The 5707-nt window shown below is 41.9% G+C and overlaps 2 non-coding genes across 2 annotated transcripts; both read left to right on the forward strand.

Annotated features, from left to right (window-relative positions):
- Positions 1–2925: 2925 nt before the first annotated feature.
- On the forward strand, positions 2926–3007 carry TRNAS-CGA (transfer RNA serine (anticodon CGA)). The gene has a single exon. It is a non-coding gene; the product is annotated as a tRNA-Ser (tRNA).
- Positions 3008–4287: 1280 nt separating this feature from the next.
- On the forward strand, positions 4288–4359 carry TRNAH-GUG (transfer RNA histidin (anticodon GUG)). Its single transcript has one exon. It is a non-coding gene; the product is annotated as a tRNA-His (tRNA).
- The last annotated feature ends 1348 nt before the right edge of the window (positions 4360–5707 follow it).

Below are 5707 nucleotides of genomic sequence, written 5' to 3' on the forward strand. Positions count from 1 at the left end.
AAAACAAGAATGATATTCCTATCAGTTTAAGTAAATTCTGGGATGTCAGAGTAGAACTCAATATACAAGGCAATGTGGTTTGCAGAGGGGAGAAAGTGATTCCACTGGAGAACCTGAGAGAAAAGATTGTGGGGCTTGCGCATGCAGGACACTTAGGGCGAAGCCTAACCAAGAATAAAATCAGACTGGAATATTGGTGGCCAGGTATGGACGCCATGACGGAACAGGTGGTGAGAAATTGTGTAGACTGTAGCCGGAGTGACAAAACTCACCAGACCCGCAAGCCCCCCCTGTCGCCTGTCGAAGTGCCTAATCGACCATGGTCAAAGTTAGCCTTGGACATCATGGGTCCCCTCAACCTAAGAACATTAAAGGAACGGTTCATTCTGGTGCTAGTGGACTATCATTCAAGGTGGTTGGTCTACAAATGTGTCCAGCAGATAGACACAAGAGTCCTCATACAATTCTTAGAAAGTGTGTTCTTTGAGGAAGGGTTACCTGATACCCTTATAACAGACAATGGAGTACAGTTCACTTCGGACAAGATGAAAGAATTTCTGTATCACCGGGGCATCACTCACCTCAAATCTGCTTTGTACTGTCCCCGTGCAAACGGGTTAGTGGAAAGGATCAACTGGTTGTTCAAAGAGTGTTTGCAGAGAGCAGAAGTAATGGGGACACCAGCAAATTCAGCGTTAGTGGAAACAGTATGGGCCTATCGCACTTCTCCAAACAGTGTGACTGGGGTTTCTCCGTTCACCTCTCTCAAAGGAAGGATCCCAAAGACCAAATTAACTCCACCGGTAGGGCCAAGGAAGGACGCCGGTGTAGTAAACAGAGGTGAAATCTCAAGGAAAGTGGAGGAACACCAAGCTAAATACAAAGTCAGGTATGACCAGACCAAACATGTAAAAACACAAATGTTCAAAGAAGGTGATTGGGTCCGGGTGGATTTACCTAAAGCACGCAGGAAAGAAGCGTCAAGATTTTCGGATCCTTACAAAATAACTAGTGTGGGTAGGAATGTAGTCCATCTCGACAATGGCCAAACATGGAGCATGGACAGAATCATTCCTCATGGACAAGGGGGTGACTTGGACAACGAAAGTGACCCGGAGACAGAGTTGCAAACCCTCAGTCACAGAAGGTCTATGAGAGCAAGGAGCTCACCTGTATGGACCAGAGACTACTGTGTTAAATGAGAATTATTGTCAAATGTTCCTTGTGGTTCCTTACCTAGCTTTGTTGTTCTACTGCTGACATTGTTCTGCAGTGACCTTTCGCTGCTTGTTAAATCTGCTATGTCTCTCTTTGCCCTATGCAGGGAGGTGTGTTGTAATCGCCTACTTGGTACGTTCCTTTCCCCCCCCTCCTTCCTCCTCCCTTGGTTCTTCCCTCTCCCTGTCACCAACATTCCATTGCACCCTTCCTCTGACTAGGCTGGATCCTGTGGTGGTGTATGACCATTAAAGAAGAGTTCTTACTTACCTGCCTTCTGGTCATCTTTCTAACAGTACTTTACCCGTAACTTGAATTTTCTTCCATAGGAAACCATTGACTGTTTTTCTGTGAAATTTCTTCTAAGTGTCGATTTTGCAAACATGTAAATATTCCTTAAAAATCGCCTGTATAACTTAAACGCAGTTTCTCAACTGCTTACAGGTGGTACAGTAGTGCTGGATCTAGGATCCAACACTGACCTAGAAAAAGGAACCATAACCCCACTTACCTGCTAAGTGAATTTCCTTCCATAGGATAACATTGGTAATTTGATCAGCAAAAGTTTCTAAGTGTCAACTTGTAAAATAGCAAAATATTGCTTAAAAATCACAACAGTAACTAAAACGAATTTACTCACTTGTTTCCAAGAACTGTCCCAGGACTGAATCTAGGATCCAGTCCTGGATTTAGAAAAGTAATCCTGAAAGTAATTAATTGCATATAACTTAAAATTCCTATTGAGCTCAATGTATTATTGTGATTCAAATTGTGTTGCCTATTGCAATAAACTGTAACTATGACCTGCAAAAGTCAATTGCCTATTGCAAAGTATTTAACTAAAGCATCTCATTCTGAGAAAGTATATTTTGATACCTATTGTTGGTTCTAAAATAAAACAACAATATCTTTTGTATGCAAACCAATGGCCTAGAGTTCAGTTCTTGAGTGTGTGAGACCGTTTGCTGACTGAGTGTGTACAACAAATGTTTTACACTGTACTCTGATACTGCCTTACTGCTCGGCAAGCTACCACTTTAGAGAGTAAGGTTATATCTAACTTTAGCCTCTGCCAAACCTCTGGGGACTGGGGACTCTGTGCACACTGTACCTATTTGGGAACAGTATATACAGAGCCACTTTCTCACAGTAGTGATAAAGTGATTAGAGTCCTAAGGCCAACATAAAGATACAGCAAAACGTGAGGTGAAAAGCAAAAAGGTTGCTGGTAGGCCACCTTAAGGATGCCAGGTCTAACAAAAACTGAACTAAGGATAACATGAGTAAAACATCAGGTTTCTCTACTGCATTTGGTGAGACAAGTGGGCCTTCTTTTATCTTCCATTCAAGCAATCTTTGACAGACCCCTTTATTATAGAGCTTTTCAAGGATTAAAGATAAGGCACTTACAAAGGAGTCCCAAATACTCAGAGATGGTTGACTTCTGTAATATGGGTCGTAGACTAAAAGCAGCGCAAAAACAGAGTGCAACAGGGTCCAAAAAACTTGAGTGCCACAAGAGAGTTTGAATGCAAGCGTATCCTTTTACAGATCCAGAGATATACTCATGCAATTTTTGTTTTTAGGACAGAACGTGCATGATGAAAAAAACATTGTTTTTAAAAAGCGCATTGCAGAATATCAGTACTTTGATGTGGGAAAACATCAAAACTTTCAAACAAAATATTTGTAGGCAGCTTACAGCAAGTTGTTGTGGCCGAGTGGTTAAGGCGATGGACTCGAAATCCATTGGGGTATTCCCGCGCAGGTTCGAATCCTGCCAACAACGAGAATCTTTTTATTATCGGCTACAATTTCAGAAGTTAACCTTTAGTATTTCCTCCATTTCAGTTTTATAAATAGGTGGCTTATTTTTGTGTCACTATTGCCTCTCCACATATTTGTTATCGCTACCTCTTTCATGTCTTTGCTACACCTCATTCCTACTTTAGCACTGGTGTAAACGCTTCAAATTATTATACCGTTGCTCTCTCATTCATACCTGCGCATGCACTTGAAAGTTACTTTACTAATAAAAGACGCAAAGAGAGAAATAGAACAAAAGTGCTGGCTGGATTGGCAAACACACTTCATAAAACTGCATTTTCTTTTTATTCTCCCCCGTGTTACATGCTTAACCTCCCCATGTGTAATTTCTCTTAACCTGCTGTCCCAGGAAGAGAATTTCATCTACAGGCTCTTTCTGTGTTTTTTTCCCTAGTCTGTCTTTCCCATTTCTTAGCTGTGTAACTGTTCCTTTACGCGCTCTATTTAAACGCCATCAATCTCATTTGAGCTCCTTGCTCCCGCTTCTGTTTTCTCCACCTCTCATACTGCCAGTTCTCTCTTTCTCTGTGGTTGGTGGCTACTTTCCTGAGCTTCCGAAGCCACGTGGTTCCTGCCTCTTGTTGTCAGACTTGAATTGGAAAAGGAACCATATTAACAAGCCTTTACCACTCACACACGGCGGAAGTTTATACTTTAATTCAGTGAGCTAAGAAAAGCGTGTTGTGGGTCCCCTACGAGCCATGGTGCTTGCTTCATCATGATTTGGCACCAGTCATTAGCCGCAGCTCTGCTAATGAGCCACTGAGGTCAGTTTCAATATTTACTCAAAAACATAACCATGCAGCCCACCCCTCAACTGTGTATTTATCTTGCTTTTCTGCTGTTCGTGTGATTAGCTGGGAGGAGCTCACGGCGACATCCTCCCTATAAAAGTGTAGATGGATCACTCTCTAACTCTTTCTTGCTTCACATACAAATGGCTTGAAAGGTGCAGGGAAGATGCAGGTCTAATAGACAGAATAGAAGGTCTGTGCCAGGTGGGTTTCTCTGCATTGGTGTCCCATCACAGGTCCGCAAGTGTAATGTGTGATCTTTGACTCCTGGCATTTCACAAGCAGGCGGCCAGGAAACGGTTTCAGCCTATCAACCACTGAGGAGACGCAGCCTCTGAATGAGGAATGAGGAAGCAATGAATACATCCAGCCTATCACAGGAACAGCCCTGAGTGTTCCGAATTATAAATTCTCCGTGTCACTGTATGTCGTTGAGCCCAAGTAGCTCGCCGTGATCGTATAGTGGTTAGTACTCTGCGTTGTGGCCGCAGCAACCTCGGTTCAAATCCGAGTCACGGCATTGTGGTTGGCAATGTCACGGCAGTTGGGTGTTAATTTTACAGAATTAGCAAATGTACCAGTGGTTTTTGTAAAATGTCTATTAAAAACAGATCCTTTCAAATATTTAAACCATCTAACAACAAATGATTTAAACTCGCATGATTTTAAGCTGTAGCTATAATGTATTTACTTACATAAATTATCGTTCTTGAACCTATTGGGGGTGGAGGGGGAGTGGAGATCACCCCCCAGGTGCAATTGAGTGACCTGTGTTGTGGCTCTCTAGAGGGAAGGCACACATTTTGCTGTCACCCAGCCCAATCCAGACGTGTATTGGGGCCAGGTTTCAGGCAAATAGAGCAGTAAGTGCAGAGAAATGTTCACTCTCTAAAAGTGGCATTTCTAAAATAGTAAAGTTAAATCCAACCTCACCAGTAAGTAGGATTTTCAATAAATAAATAAAGCTACTCCTCTCCGATATGGAATTACCAAATAAAAAGTGTAGGGGAATACGCAGAGCTAACCTATGAGAGGGGTAGACCTCACAGTAGTGAAAAATGAAATAGACTGTTTGGTACTTACAGGACACGCGAACCACCAAAGTACATATCTTATTTTTTACTTACATAGCATCATGCACCTAGGACTACCTAGGGCCTACCTTAGGTGTAAATTATATGTAATAAAAGGGGAGTTTAAGGCTTGGCAAGTATGCTGGTGATTCCCCTGGGATACCCCGGAGTCTATGCCCAGAACCATAAATCTGCCAGTCGAGTACTTACCTAAAAGCCGATAACTCACTTTTCTTCCATAGGCTAACATTGAGTGGTTTCACTTGGAAATTCTTCTAAGTGGTGTGGAGTTTTGGAACTTTAAAATATTCATCTAAAATCAGCCGAACAACAAATTCTGATTTACTCACCTGTTATCAGGAGAGACCTCAGTGCTGCATCTTGGAGCTCAGTACTGACCCTGAAAAGTAATTTTACCGTACTTACAAGTAACTCGAATTTCCTTCCATGGGATATCATTGCCTGCTTTTCGCTGAAAATTTTCTAAGTGTCGATTTTTGAAACTTACAAATATTCTTTAAAAATCGTACCAACTGTGAAAACGTAATTGTTTACCTGTTTGAGATAGATGTCCCAGTACTGAGCCTAGGATCCCAGCACTGGATTACAAAAGTAACGAGAACGTACTTTACCCGTAACTTGAATTTTCTTCCATAGGAAACCATTGACTGTTTTTCTGTGAAATTTCTTCTAAGTGTCGATTTTGCAAACATGTAAATATTCCTTAAAAATCGCCTGTATAACTTAAACGCAGTTTCTCAACTGCTTACAGGTGGTACAGTAGTGCTGGATCTA

Source organism: Triturus cristatus, chromosome 12, assembly GCF_964204655.1.
Source record: "Triturus cristatus chromosome 12, aTriCri1.1, whole genome shotgun sequence".
Taxonomy (NCBI): domain Eukaryota; kingdom Metazoa; phylum Chordata; class Amphibia; order Caudata; family Salamandridae; genus Triturus; species Triturus cristatus.